Source organism: Anomaloglossus baeobatrachus, chromosome 7 (genome assembly GCF_048569485.1).
Source record: "Anomaloglossus baeobatrachus isolate aAnoBae1 chromosome 7, aAnoBae1.hap1, whole genome shotgun sequence".
Classification (NCBI taxonomy): domain Eukaryota; kingdom Metazoa; phylum Chordata; class Amphibia; order Anura; family Aromobatidae; genus Anomaloglossus; species Anomaloglossus baeobatrachus.
This window is the reverse complement of record NC_134359.1, coordinates 276,725,844-276,741,403: the sequence shown is the minus strand read 5'-3', so window position 1 is coordinate 276,741,403 and position 15,560 is coordinate 276,725,844. Positions and strand designations below refer to the sequence as shown.

The 15,560-nt window shown below is 52.7% G+C and overlaps 1 protein-coding gene and 1 long non-coding RNA gene across 2 annotated transcripts in view; one reads left to right on the top strand and one right to left on the bottom strand.

Moving 5' to 3' along the window:
• Window positions 1-838: 838 nt before the first annotated feature.
• On the bottom strand, window positions 839-7,643 carry LOC142245473 (uncharacterized). Its single transcript, XR_012724773.1, has 3 exons — window positions 7,545-7,643; window positions 3,560-3,685; window positions 839-1,100 (listed from the first exon to the last, which is right to left on the bottom strand). It is a non-coding gene; the product is annotated as an uncharacterized LOC142245473 (long non-coding RNA).
• Window position 7,644: 1 nt separating this feature from the next.
• The window catches only part of LOC142245472 (uncharacterized), a 361,830-nt gene continuing 353,914 nt past the window's right edge, over window positions 7,645-15,560 (top strand). Inside the window, 1 exon segment of the mRNA XM_075318198.1 lies at window positions 7,645-7,689. The gene's annotated coding sequence lies outside the window, so the exon portion shown is untranslated.

Genomic DNA, 15,560 nt, shown 5'->3' with positions numbered 1-15,560 from the left:
ACAAGAGCAACGGGAAGAGCAGAGTCCAGCACCAGAATTGGCACCTCTAATGGATGTTCCACTTTTCAGGCGTCTGTGGGCTGCTATTGTAAGGGCTCATGCGCACCTAACTGCTGAATATTCTGCAGCGATTTGACAGCACATGTGCGCTTCAAATCGCTGCAGAAACACTGCATAATGTACCCCATTTTTTTGTTAAAAAAGACGATTTCATGCGCTTGGGATGCTGCCCCCACCATAGACAGAGTGGGAGCTGCATCCATAGCGCACGGAATAATTGACATGCTGCTTTTATGAACGCACGGATTTGGGTCAAAATTTTAGCACCCAAATCGCTGTGTCCAAAAAAAGCAATGTGCGCACATCTCATGCACAATCTACATAGATTGTGCAGTGAACACAGGACGCATGCATTTACGATGCAGTGCTAAACGCAGCGTAAATGCATGTAAGTACGTAACGTGCGCATGAGCCCTTAGGCTGGAAAGGGCCAAATAACCATGGCCCTTTCCACCCTAATAATATCATCCCCCAGTTGTCTGCTGTACCATGGCTGGTTTTTAGTAAAACGGAGGGGACCCCACAACATTTTTTAAATCTAAAATGAAAATTGGGGGGACCCCGCGTCATTTATTTTTTTAAATTAAAAAATAAAAAGTGTAAAACAGCTGGTCAAGCTATCTCTCTCTATATCACTATTCTATCTGTTCTATATAATCTTTATATATGTGTCAGGGTTAAAATGACGACGATGAGACTCAAGCGGTCCCTGGGATCTGACTCCTGTTCCAAATCATAATGTCATGTGTGCACACGAGACTAATAACAGACGAGTCAGTTATATCTATCTCCATGACTGGCACTGACCAAGTGGTCTTTATTTTTTGAAACTTTCTATAGCCCTTGAGAAGTGAAGGCTGTATACAAAAGTTTTAGTCCAATCAAGTATCGCAGGTCAAGACTTCAAGACATATAGATCTGCATAGTCTCTTCCTGATTGGTCAGTCCAGGCTCCAGGAATTTCTTTGTTTATCATCTCCTTTGGGTGTAGACAAGATATAGCAGCCATCTTTAAAATTACATCTGCTGGTATACGGTGTCTAAGGAAAATACACTGAATATGTAATATACATATATACATGATAGTAAGGAACAAAAGCATTCATAAATATGTGTGTTAGTTCACATCTGCTAAACTATATACCTGAGTCTATGAAATGGCTGAATTATTTTTTTTATACTCAATTCTTATCCTCAACATAAGTATTTATAATTTTTCAGGCTTTACACATAAAAAAAAATAAATCCAAAACATTCATTTCAGTATCTTACTTTTTTTACCGATACTACAGGGACGACCATACCAGCACGTGTGACTTGCAACTGTTTAAACACGGATATCTGAAAGGGGCCTTATGGATACCCATCTACTGTATGTACTATAGTTTTGTATTGTTGCAAATTATGATGTTCTCCTCAGAGGCTAAAAATACTTCTCAAACTTTCTAAGGAGTATTGTTACCCCTTTGTAAAATATGTAGTGTGCCTCTGCCAGAGCCAGTCCTATGGAACAGTGGTGACAACAGCTTCAGACCCTCAGCGACTTACGTCCCTTTAAATAAATAAGAAAAAAGGTTTCGCCCCAAATGACCTGAATCAGGCAGTGTGAGCCTCATGGAGTTATGTTGCCACAAAAAGAGGGAAACACCGAGAAACACGACTGGGGCCTAATAAATGTGGGGCATAAGAGAGGATCAGGGGTTGTTAAAGACAGAAAATACATTGTCAGCGAGATCTGGACAATTTACTGTGGGTCCACATGTGAGGACTGAGGAAACTACCTACAGCAATGTGTGACCGCAGCCCGATACAGATCCAACCGGCAGTGACTGATCACTAATGTCACACTGAGCTTTATCAATATAGAAATGAACATTCAACAGTTTTATTAAAACAAGCATACCAATAATTCTAACAAAAAGGAGAAATATTTATAGCTTTATTTTTATAGAGAACCACTGATTCCATGCTGCACATGGGAACGGGTAACACAAAACACAGTTATAAATTACAGTGAATAAACCTATTCTCCAAGACGGGTACAGAGGGGAGCGGACCCTGCCCTCGGGGGCTTACAGTCTACAGGGTAATGAGGAGGAGACAGTAGTACAAATATACTGTAATATTCAACTTTACAAATCAATACATAGAATTAACCCCTTCAGCCCCGGGGCACTTTCCGTTTTTGCGTTTTTGTTTTTTGCTCCCCTTCTTCCGAGAGCCGTAACTTTTTTATTTTTCCGTCAATCTTGCCATATGAGGGCTTGTTTTTTGCGGGATAAGTTGTACTTTTAAATGAAACCATAAGTTTTACCATATGGTGTACTGGAAAGCAGCAAAAAAATTCCAAGTGTGGAAAAATTGCAAAAAAAGTGTGATGGCACAATAGTTTTTGGGATGTTTTATTCACGGTGTTCACTATATGATAAAACTGATGTGTAGGTATGATGCCTGATGTCGGTGCGAGTTTGTAGACACCAAACATGTATAGATTTACTTGTATCTAAGGGGTTAAAAAAAATTCACAAGTTTGTCCAATAAAAGTGGCGCACGTTTTGCGCCATTTTCCGAAACACGTAGCGTTATTTTTTGGGATCTATGGCTCAGTGACGGCTTATTTTTTGCGTCTCGAGCTGATGTTTCTAATGGTAGCATTTTTGTGCAGATGCTACGTTTTGATCGCCTGTTATTGCATTTTGCGTAAAACTTGCGGCGACCAAAAAACGTAATTTTGGCGTTTGGAATTTTTTTGCCACTACGCCGTTTACCAATCAGATTAATTGATTTTATATGTTGATAGATCGGGCATTTCTGAACGCGGCGATACCAAATATGTGTATATTTATTTATTTTTTAACCCTTTAATTTTCAATGGGGGGAATGGGGGGTGATTTGAACTTTTAGGTTTTTTTTTATTTTTTAAAACTTTTTTTATTTTATTTTACTAGTCCCCCTAGGGGGCTATAGCGATCAGCAATCCGATTGCTGATCGCTATCTGCTGATCACAGCTATACCGCTGTAAACAGCAGAAATAGTCACTTTCTTTTTTCCTCTGCTCCGTGCCGAGGAAGAATGAAAGTGAAACTTCGTACCAGCAGGCGTCATCACATGACCCTGTGCTACGATGGCAACCACCGAACGTCACGTGATCACTCACGTGACGTCCGGAGGGGGCGGCGGTAAGTAAAAAACATGGCCGCGCGCATATAGATCTCGCTGCCAGACTTTGGCAGCGAGATCTAAGGGGTTAATGCGATTCCATTCGGAACATGTAGGCACACATGTCAGCTGTTGAAAACAGCTGATATGTGTGCTGATCCACGCCGCCTGCCCGCGGCAGGGGGCGGGGCTTACCGGGACACGATCCATGACGGAAAGATCCGTCCATGGTCATGAAGGGGTTAAGCCATGTTGGACATTGGCGACAATGAAAGAAAAAACTCTTTTGTATCAGAGTCCCGTGCGTTTTAGATGTAAAAATTGTATTTCTGCATTTACCATAAAAATCCTCTTGTTGAATAAATTGGAGGACACCGGAGGATGATGTGGATTACACCACACTGTTCTCTCCGTCTCTAAGGTGGGACGACGGGGGGCAATTACACCGTTTCCAATAGTCACAAGCTGTATTTGAAGAACAAAGGGAGAAGATTAATAACACACAGAGTTCCCAGTGCAAGCCCCCCCAATGTGCAACACTGCCCCCTGCAAGCCCCCCCCAACGTGCAACACAGCTCCCTGCCCAGCAAGCCCCCCCAACGTGCAACACAGCCCCCTGCTCAGCGCGCCCTGCAAGCCCCCCCCCCCCAACGTGCAGCCTCTCTCCCTGTGACCCCCGACATGCAGCCTCTCTTCCCTGCGACCCCCCCCGACGTGCAGCCTCTCTCCCTGCGACCCCCCCCACGTGCAGCCTCTCTCCCTGCGACCCCCCCCACGTGCAGCCTCTTTCCCTGCGACCCCCCCCCCCCCCGACGTGCAGCCTCTCTCCCTGCGACCCCTCCCCACGTGCAGCCTCTCTCCCTGCGATCTCCCCCAACGAGCAGCCTCTCTCCCTGCAACCCCCCCCAACGTGCAGTCTCTCTCCCTGCGAGACCCCCAACGTGCAGTCTCTCTCCCTGCGAGACCCCCCAACGTGCAGTCTCTCTCCTTGCGAGACCCCCCCAACGTGCAGTCTCTCTCCCTGCGAGACCCCCCAACATGCAGTCTCTCTCCCTGCGAGACCCCCCCAACGTGCAGTCTCTCTCCCTGCGAGACCCCCCCAACGTGCAGTCTCTCTCCCTGCGAGACCCCCCAACGTGCAGTCTCTCTCCCTGCGAGACCCCCCCAACGTGCAGTCTCTCTCCCTGCGAGCCCCCCCCCAACGTGCAACACGGCCCCCTGCCCAGCACGAGTCCCTCAACGTGCAATGTTGCCCCCTGCCTAGTACACCCTGCAAGCCCCCCCCCCAAAGTGCAACACAGCCCCCTGCAAGCCACCAAAAATTCGGCGTCACACCCTACCTAGTGCGAGCCACACTAAAATGTGCATCCTCTCCCTGCGAGCCCCATCAAGCATGCAGCGTCGCCCCCTGCCCAGTGCGAGCCCCCCCCACAACGTGCAGCGTCGCCCCCTGCCCAGTGCGAGCCTCCCAAACGTGCATCGTCAACCTGCAAGACCCCCCAAATGTGCACTATAGCACCCTGTCCAGTGCGAGCCTCCCAAACGCGCCACCCCCCCCCCCGCGAGGCCCCCCCCCAATGCGCCGCCCAGCGAGCCATCCCCCCCAGCGAGAGCCCCTGCAGCGCCCACCGCTGCCCAGCGAGAGCCCCCGGGGGTGCTGCAGGGGCTCTCGCTGGGTAGCGGCGCGGGGGCCCTCGCTGGGCAGCGGCGGGCGCTGCAGGGGCTCTCGCTGGGGGGGGGGGCACGCTAGGCAGCGGCGGGCGCTGCAGGGGCTCTCGCTGGGGGGGGGCTCTCGCTGGGCAGTGGCGGGCGGCGCGTTTGGGAAGCTCGCATTGGACAGGGGACTATACTGCACATTTGGGGGTCTTGCAGGGGCGATGCACGTTTGGGAGACTCGCACCACGTTGTGGGGGGGGCTCGCACTGGGCAGGGGGCGACGCTGCATGTTTGGTGGGGCTCGCAGGGAGAGGATACACATTAGTGGGGCTCGCACTAGGTAGGGTGTGACGCCGAACTTTTAGTGGCTTGTAGGGAGAGAGGCTGCACGCTGGGGAGGGGCTCGCGGGGAGAGAGGCTGCACGCTGGGGAGGGGCTCGCGGGGAGAGAGGCTGCACGCTGGGGAGGGGCTCGCGGGGAGAGAGGCTGCACGCTGGGGAGGGGCTCGCGGGGAGAGAGGCTGCATGCTGGGGAGGGGCTCGCGGGGAGAGAGGCTGCACGTTGGGGAGGGGCTCGCGGGGAGAGAGGCTGCACGTTGGGGAGGGGCTCGCGGGGAGAGAGGCTGCACGTTGGGGAGGGGCTCGCGGGGAGAGAGGCTGCACGTTGGGGAGGGGCTCGCGGGGAGAGAGGCTGCACGTTGGGGGGGGGGGGGGGCTGTTCAGATCTCGCTGACAGTTTATTTTCTGTCTTTAGCAGCCCCTGATCCTCTTATGCGGGGGCTCTCGCTGGGCAGCGGGGGGGGTGCCCTCCGCTGCCCAGCAAGAGCCCCCCACTGCCCAGCAAGAGCCCCGCGAGAGCCCCCACAACACGCACCACTGCCCCGCGAGAGCCCCCACAACACACATCACTGCCCCGCGAGAGCCCCCACAACACACACCACTGCCCCGCAAGAGCCCCCACAACACACACCACTGCCCCGCAAGAGCCCCCACAACACACACCACTGCCCCGCAAGAGCCCCCACAACACACACCACTGCCCCGCAAGAGCCCCCACAACACACACCACTGCCCCGCAAGAGCCCCCACAACACACACCACTGCCCCGCAAGAGCCCCCACAACACGCACGCACCACTGCCCCGCAAGAGCCCCCACAACACACACCACTGCCCCGCAAGAGCCCCCACAACACGCACGCACCACTGCCCCGCGAGAGCCCCCACAACACACACCACTGCCCCGCAAGAGCCCCCACAACACACACCACTGCCCCGCAAGAGCCCCCACAACACACACCACTGCCCCGCAAGAGCCCCCACAACACGCACCACTGCCCAGCGAGAGCCCCCACAACACGCACCAATGCCCCGCAAAAGTGCAGTGTCGCCCTCCGCGAGCCCTCCCCAGATGTGCAGCGTCACCCTCCGCGAGCTCCACCACAGACGTGCAGTGTCGCCCTCCGCGAGCCCCCACCACAGACGTGCAGCGTTGCCCTCCGTGAGCTCCAACACAGACGTGCAGCGTCGCCCTCCGCGAGCTCCAACACAGACGTGCAGCGTCGCCCTCCGCGAGCCTCCACCACAGACGTGCAGCGTCGCCCTCCGCGAGCCCCCCCCACAGACGTGCAGTCGCCCTTCGCGAGCCCCCCCACAGACGTGCAGCGTCGCCCTCCGCGAGCCCCCCCACAGACATGCAGCGTCGCCCTCCACGAGCCCCCCCAGACGTGCAGCGTCGCCCTCCACAAGCCCCCCCAGACGTGCAGCGTCGCCCTCCGCAAGCCCCCCCCAGACGTGCAGCGTCGCCCTCTGCGAGCCCCCCCCAGACGTGCAGCGTCGCCCTCCGCGAGCCCCCACCACAGACGTGCAGCGTCGCCCTCCGCGAGCCCCCACCACAGGCGTGCAGCGTCGCAGTCCGCGAGCCCCCACCACAGACGTGCAGTCGCCCTTCGCGAGCCACCCCCCCTACAGACGTGCAGCATCGCCGTTTGCGAGCCCCCCCACAGACGTGCAGCGTCGCCCTCCGCGAGCCCCCCCCCAGACGTGCAGCGTCGCCCTCCGCGAGCCCCCCCCAGACGTGCAGCGTCGCCCTCCGCGAGCCCCCCCCAGACGTGCAGCGTCGCCCTCCGCGAGCCCCCCCCCCAGACGTGCAGCGTCGCCCTCCGCGAGCCCCCCCAGACGTGCAGCGTCGCCCTCCGCGAGCCCCCCCCAGACGTGCAGCGTCGCCCTCCGTGAGCCCCCCCCAGACGTGCAGCGTCGCCCTCCGCGAGCCCCCCCCAGACGTGCAGCGTCGCCCTCCGCGAGCCCCCCCCAGACGTGCGTCGCCCCCTGCTCACTGTGTGAGCCCCCCAAACATGCAGAGCCCCCCCCCCCCCAAAACGTCCCACATAGCATCATCCAAGCCCCCCAAACATGCAGCGTCGCCTCCTGCCTTGTATAACCCTCACATTCCTTATGAAAGTTTCCACAGCATCACCCCGTGCTCCCCTCCCATAACCCCCCTTTCATATGGAAGCCTCCAAAGCACCGTGCTGCAGCTTCAGTGCATTCCCTGTGAGATAAACACGAGCTGCAGCCCCCAGCACTGACAGGAGACGCTTTATTCTGCCCCCAAAATCCAGTCTGAGACCCCAGAGCTATAACTGATGAGGAAAAGCTGAATATTCTCCACCTCAGGGTCAGGATCCGTCCGCTCTGCACAGGGCCCGGGCACTGCTGCTTCCCGCCCACAGCTCTGCACTGAGGAGGCCCCGCCCCTTCCGGTGACGTCTTCCCTCAAGAAATCAACTCCATTCCAGACGCTACCGTGGTTCAAGGTGAGTGCGGGTCCGGTGTAACCGGCGGCGGCCCCGGGGGCCTCGTTGCTGCACAGCATGATGGGAGTTGTGGTCCACAGCCTCAGTGTAGTCGTTACCGCAGCGGGACGGGAGGGCGGCTGTCTCTGGCCTCTTCTATGGCTGCTGCTCTGTTTGCAGCACTTTTCTGTGTATCTGGGGCTCTATGAACTTTTTATCATGCGGTTTTTCCCCATTCACGGCCCTGCGGAATGCATTAACCCTTTCTCTCTGCGGAAATTTTGTTTTTCTGCTTCTTAGTTGTTTTCAAGAGCCAGAATCCCCCTCCCCCATTTCCCTTCCCCCTTCCTTATCTCTGCATTGAGGGCGCGTGTGGTTTTTTTTGCAGGACAGGTTGTAGCTGATTGACGTCTTTCTTTTATTTCACCATCTAATTTCCTGTATAATTAAGAAAAAAAATCCAAATAGGAGGAAATTACAAAAAAATAAAAAAATCCTTTTGTTTTTCAGTGTTCAGTAAGGCTAGTTTCACACTTGCGTTGGACGGGATCCGTTGCATTGTGTTGTGTGACGGATGCAACAGATCGTACAAAACAACGGAATCCGTTTTTGTTTCTTTTATTTTTTATTTTTTTTTTACAGTTTTACCGGCGGCAGACTATTGTGAACGATCAGCTGATCGCTCACAGTAGCCGGGTGATCAGCTGATCGCTCACAGTAGCCGGGTGATCAGCTGATCGCTCACAGTAGCCGGGTGATCAGCTGATCGCTCACAGTAGCCGGGTGATCAGCTGATCGCTCACAGTAGCCGGGTGATCAGCTGATCGCTCACAGTAGCCGGCCGCCGGGTGATCAGCTGATCGCTCGGCCGGTGAGAATGTGTGTGGGTAGCGGAGTGCGGTGTGGGTGGAGTCGAGCAGGGCCATGGCACTAGGACGTCAGTGCTGGTGTCTGCATTGCTGGGGACAGGGGTGTGTGTGTACATGCGGAGTGCGGGAGGGGGCGGAGCCGAGCGGGGAAGTGTCGGGCTCCCTGCACACGTAGCCAGTGTAAATATCGGGTAACTAAAAGCAAACCACTTTGCTTGGTTACCCGATATTTACCTTGATTGCCAGCGTACACCGCTTAGCGCTGGCTCCCTGCACTCCTAGCCAGAGTAAACATTGGGTTAATATGCAAACCGCTTTGCTTATTTACCCAATGTGTACTCTGGCTACGTGTGCAGGGAGCTGGCAATGACAGCGTGAGAGTGGCGGATGCTAGTAACCAAGGTAAATATCGAGTAACCAAGCAAAGTCCTTCGCTTGGTTACCCGATATTTACCTTGGTTACAGCTTACCGCAGGCTGCCAGACATTTGCTCCCTGCACATTCAGACCGTTGCTCTCTCGCTGTCAAACACAGCAATGTGTGCTTCACAGCGGGAGAGCAACGTCCAAAAAATGAACCAGCACTGTGTGTAACGAGCAGCGATCTCACAGCAGGGGCCAGATCACTGCTCAGTGTCACACACAGTGAGATCGCTGATGAGGTCACTGCTGCGTCACAAAAACCGTGACTCAGCAGCGATCTCGCTATGTGAGAAGTACCCCTAACTTGGTTTAAGAGCACACTCCCGAAACCAATTAAGCTCGTAATCCAAGATTCCACTATATTATGAATTGTTTAATAAATGTGAAGTTTTTACAACATCTTCTACATTATCTGTACTTGGAGTGGTATCGCTGTGTTATCTGTGGTGTCACATTTTTTGTTTGGGTGGGAGGATCATTGGCAAAACGTATGTCTTGGAGCTTTTGGCCCTTAATCTTTTGTATTCTTACCAACGCCCCTCACAGCCCCTATGGTAAATGTAAATGTTATATACGGTACGGGATCTCGGCTCTGTTATCTCTTATTGGTCTGTGAACATTTAATATGTCATGTGTGCGCCATTTTCAATTTACACAATAAAAAAACTGGACGGGAGTCATGGGAAGTGTCATCGAATTGTAATATGGTTTATTATATAGGATTCCGGTGTCCACCGTTGTTTTTCTCATTGTGTCTGGGAATTACCGTATTTTTCGGACCATAAGACGCACTTTTTTTCCCCCAAATGTTGGGGGAAAGTGGGGGGTGCGTCTAATGGTCTGAATGTAGGGCATGGCTGCGGGGAATGAGGGTGCTGCGGTGGAGCGGGTCATCGGGGCACGAACAGGCAGCAGCAGCGCCTGCCGTGACCACGTGGGCCCGCTCATTATATATGCACGCCCATCCTCCCGCCCATCTCTCAGCGCTGACAGGTGGGCGGGGTGATGAGTGGGGACGCGCGCGAAGTAAACAGCCAGCCGTGATCACCCCTGGCAACTACAGCCAGGAGTGATCATGTGCGGCTGTATTCACTGCTCCCCGCGCATCATCATCAGCGCGCGGTGCAGTGAATCAGTGCACATTACTCACCGTTCCCCGCAGCACCGCGATGTCCTCCTGATTGCCGGCCGCGCTGTGTAGAGACTAACGGGGCTCACAGCGATGACGTCATCGCTGTGCGCACGTGTCCACACAGCATCGCCGGCACAGACAGAAGGAGATCGCGGTGCAGCAGGGAGCGTGGCCGGCTCCACACAGCGCTGCCAGCACAGACGGAGGAGGAGCGACGCTGCGTGGAGCGAGGAAAGGTGAATATAAATGTTTATTTTATTTTTTTATGTGTGTTCCGCAGGATGATGGGGCACATATGAGCAGGATGATGGGGCAAATATGAGCAGGATGATGGGGCACATGTGAGCAGGATGATGGGGCAAATGTGAGCAGGATGATGGGGCACATGTGAGCAGGATGATGGGGCACATGTGAGCAGGATGATGGGGCACATGTGAGCAGGATGATGGGTGACCTATAGCAGGATGAGAGACCTATAGCAGGATGAGGGACACACACACACACATACATACACATTATATATATATATAATATAAAAATAAATATAAGGATGGGGATTATATACAAGGCAGGAGAATCATTACCAGGATGGGGTACCTTACTAGAGAATTTGGGGACATTACCCCCATAATAGTGTGTCAGCAGCAGATCCTCGCCCCATAAGTGTGTCATGACCACATTTTTTGCTTAAAATTTTATTTTCCTATTTTCCTTCTCTAAAACCAGGGTGCGTCTTATAGTCCGGTGCGTCTTATAGTCCGAAAAATACGGTAGATTTTCTTGCAGTTACACATCACAATCCAGAGGTGCAGGAAGAACATCAACAGAAAGTTATTACCATCTTTTCAGTTAGGCTAGGTTCACACTTCCGTTATTTTGCTTCAGTCACACTCCGTCGCCTTGCGGATTTATGGTATCCTGCAAAATATTTTGCAGGAATCCAGTTTTTCCCCATAGACTTCTATTAGCGACGGATTGCGACTGATGACCCTGCGTTGCATCTGCTGCGTCGCGGTCAGTCATTTTTTGACTGACCGCCGGGCGGGAGCAACGCAGCCTGTAACGTTTTTTGAGCAGTGCAACCCGTAGGATTTCGCTGCGCATGCGCTCTCTGGCTCCCTGCACACGTAACCAGGATACACATCGGGTTACTAAGCAATGCGCTTTGGTTAGTTACCCGATATTTACACTGGTTACGTGTGCAGGGAGCCAGTGCTAAACGGTGTACGCTGGTAACCAAGATAAAATTTCGGGTAACCAAGCAAAAAGTGCTTTGCTTTTACCCGATATTTACCCTGGCTGTGCACGGAGCCCGACACTTCACCGCTCGGCTCCGCCCCCTCCCGCACTCCGCATGTATACACACATACTCTCACACACACACTCACCTGTCCTGCAGTCCCCGCGGCACTGACGTCCTCAGTGCCACGGCCACGCTCGGCTCCACCCAACCCGAACTCCGCCCCCGCACACAACGGAGTCCGACAATGAAATTCTGTTCATTGTCATCCGTTGTACAATGCATCAGTCACATGGGTCAAGCGACGCATGTGACTGATGTAAAACAACGGAAATGTGAACCTAGCCTTAGGCTATGTGCGCACTGGAAAATGGAATTTTCTCAAGAAAATTCCGCAGGTACTGAAAGATAAACGCGGCAAACCGCATGCGGTTTGCTGCGGTTTTACCGCGGTATTGTTCGCGGTATTGCCGCGGTTTTGCCGTGTGCGGGTTGGTACATGTGCTTTATTGCATTCAATGCAATAAAGCACATTGAAAAAAAAAATAATTTCCTTCTTAGATAGTAGATAGATAGATAGATAGATAGATAGATAAAGAGACAGAAGAATAGATAGAGGGATAGATAGATAGACAGACAGACAGATAGATAGAGGACAGATCGCTGCATTTCTCACGGTCGGCAGTGAGTTCACATTACCGGCCGTGGGAAATGACCGGTAATTACTTCTGCTGTCTTGCTGCGACCCTGCATTCAGCGCTGTGACAGTGTCAGTCGCGGCTGGATGTAAGCAGCGCAGGAGCTGTGGATTATGCTGGAGCTGTGGATTACGCCGGAGCTGTGTGTTGGGGGGGGGGGTTAATAAAAGGGTGAACGAGGCTTGTTTGTGTTTTATTTAAAATAAAGGATTTTTCTGTGTGTTTTATTCACGTTACTTACAGGTTGATCATGTCAGCTGTCACATAGACGCTGCCATGATCAAGCCTGGAGTTAATGGCGGTGATCCGCCACCATTAACTCCTTGTATTACCCTGACTGCCACTGCTACACGGCGGCAGGAAGAGCCGGAGACACGCCGGTACTGCCGCATAATGCATGCGACAGTCCCGGGGCAGCTGCGGCTGATTGGTCTCGGCTGCGGGAGGGGGAGTGAGGCGGGGGACATTAACCCTGCCCCTCTCCCTCCCCAGCCTGAGAATACCGGGCCGCCGCTGTGTGCTTACCTCGGCTGGACGGTAAATATACAGCGGAGCCCACGTGTTTTGTTTTCTATATTTCCGTTTGCTTTCTATGTTTGTGTGTGTCTGTGTCTGTGATCTGTATGTTTGTTTACTCTCTGCACGGCTTCCTCTTCCTGTAATGACATCACTTCCCTGCAAAACCGCAGGCAGCGATGTACATTACCGGAGGTAAACCGCGAAATACCGCAGGGAATAACGCAGGAAAACGCAGTGAACCGTACAGAATTTGCTGCCTGCGTTATTCCCTGCGGGATTTCACGATTACATTGGAGTCAATGGAGTGAAATCCCGCAGCGATGGGCGGAAAAGAATTGACTTGCAATTGTTTTTGCTGCGGGAATCCTGCAGCAAAACATGCAGCTGTCAAATTCCGCCCAGTGCGCCCAGGATTTTTTTTTCCCATAGGTTTTGCTGATGATTCACTGCAGAGATGTTATGAACATTTTCTGCAGCGAAACATGCTGCAAAATCCGGTAAGTGCGCACATAGCCTTAGCCATTAAAAGGTGTCAACCACAGAGGACTGTCTGTTCTTTTAAAGGGAACCTGTGACCAGATTTGGGGCCTATAAGCTGCGGCCACAACCAGTGGGCTCTTGTATACAGCATTCTAACATACTGTATATAAGAGCCCAGGCCGCTGTGTAGAGAATGTAAAAATCACTTTATAATAATCACCTAAACGGTTGGTACGGTGCAGACTGGTCAAATGGGTGTCTCCGTTCTCCAGTACTGGCGCCGCCTCTTTCGGCCATCTTTGCCTCCTTCTTCTGAAGCTGGGCTGGATGACTCGTCCTACATTATCGACACTAGCCGGCATTGAAGTCCTTCGCAGGCGCACTACAATACTTTGATCTGCCCTGCTCATGGCAAATCAAAGTGCGACTGTGCAGGACCTCAATGCCGGCCTGTGTGCATGACATAGAACGCGTCAAGCACCCAGGCTTCAGAAGAAGGAGGACAAAAATTGCCGAAAGAGGAGGTGCCGCACCCGGAGAAAAGAGCCACCCATTCGACCAGTCTGCACCGTACCGACCGTTAAGGTGAGTATTATAAAGTGCTTTTTATGTTCTACACAGCAGCCTGGGATCTTATATACAGTAAGTTAGAATGCTGTATATAAGAGCCCAGTGGTGGTGGCTGCAGCTTATAGTCACCAAATCTGTTGACGGGTTCCCTTAAACAATTTTTTTCAGAAAAAGCATAAAATGCAGTTATTCTGATCCCTCCCCTGGAGGCGACATTACAGGATGGGGGATGAGTAACAAATGACCAGGTCTTAAGAATGAGTGTAAGGCGTATTTTACACATTGCGACATCGTTACCTATATAGCGTCGTGGTCACGTCGTTAGTGACGCACATCTGGCGCCGGTAACGGCATCGCAACGTGTAAATCCTAGTTGCGCCGATGAACGAGCGCATCAGCGTCAAAAATCGCTGATCTGTGTAGCGTCGTTCATTTCCATAATGTCGGTTCGATGTTGTTTGTCGTTCCTGCAGCAGCACACATCGCTGTGTGTGAAGCCGCAGGAACGACAAACATCTCCTTACCTGCGTCTACCGGCTATGCGGAAGGAAGAAGGTGGGCGGGATGTTATGTCCCGCTCATCTCCGCCCCTCCGCTGCTATTGGCCGGCCGCTTGGTGAGGTCGCGGTGACGCCGAACGCACCTCCCTTTTGAGGGAGTGATTGTTCGGCAGTCACAGCGAAGCCGCCGACCAGGTAAGTGCGTGTGAAGCTGCCATAGCGATAATGTTCGCTACGGCAGCAATCACACAAGATCGCATGTGCGATGGGGGCGGCTGCTAACGCGCTCGACATCGCTAGCCGATGCTAGCGATGTCGCAACGTGTAAAGTACCCCTAGGACTTTGGCCATGTCTTGGGCTCAGCGTATTGAAGACTTTCTCTCGGCTGAATACTAACGCAACACGTTATTTCACAGGAATCCGTTACCTTTATTATCACACTATTTACAACGCATTCTTCACATGCGTCACACAACGCATTGTGACGGATGCCAAATGATGCAAGTGTGAAAGTACCCTAAAGGGTGCTTTACACGCAGCGATGTCGAGCGCGATAGCACCCGCCCCCGTCGTTCGTGCGACATTTGGTGCTCGCTGCAGTAGCCAACATTATTGCTACGGCAGCGTCACACGCACATACCTTGTCAGCGACGTCGCTCTGACCGCCGAACAATCCCTCCTTCAAACGTGAGGTGCGTTTGGCGTCACTAAGCGGCCGGCCAATAGGAGAGGAGGAGATGAGCGGCCGGAACATCCTGTCCACCTCCTTCCTTCCGCATTGCCGGTGGACGCAGGTAAGGAGATGTTCGTCGTTCCTGCGGTGTCACACATAGCGATGTGTGATGCCGCAGGAACGACGAACAACATCGTACCTGTGGCAGCAGCGATATTAAGGAAAGGAGCAACATGTCAACGATCACCGTTTTTGAACGATTTTGCGATCATTGATCATCGCTCCTTGGTGTCACACGCTGCGATGTTGCTACCGGCGCTGGATGTGCGTCACTAACGACATGCCCCGACGATATATCGGTAGCGATGTCGCAGCGTGTAAAGCACCCTTAAGACTTTGGTCATTTCTTGGACTCAGCATATTGAAGACTTGTCCTGGTTTCTCCCTCACCCGGGCGCTGGATACTATATACAAAAGTAAGTATTAGGTTCCTGGTTTGTTACCTTTTATTTTATGAAACTTATTTGTAATGTTTTACTGCCTGACATTTGTTATGTACTTTTTGAATTCATTCAGCATTGTGGCTGTTTTCATTATATTAGACTCCATGTAATTAGTTCTGTCTTCTGTTCTTAACCCCTTAACGACCCATGACGTACTAGATACGTCATGAATCGTGTGCCGGTAAGCCCCGCCCCCTGCCTCCGGCAGGCGGCGGCGATCGGCGCACATATCAGCTGTTATCAACAGCTGATATGTGTGCCTGCTAGCTGCGGGTGGAATCGCTT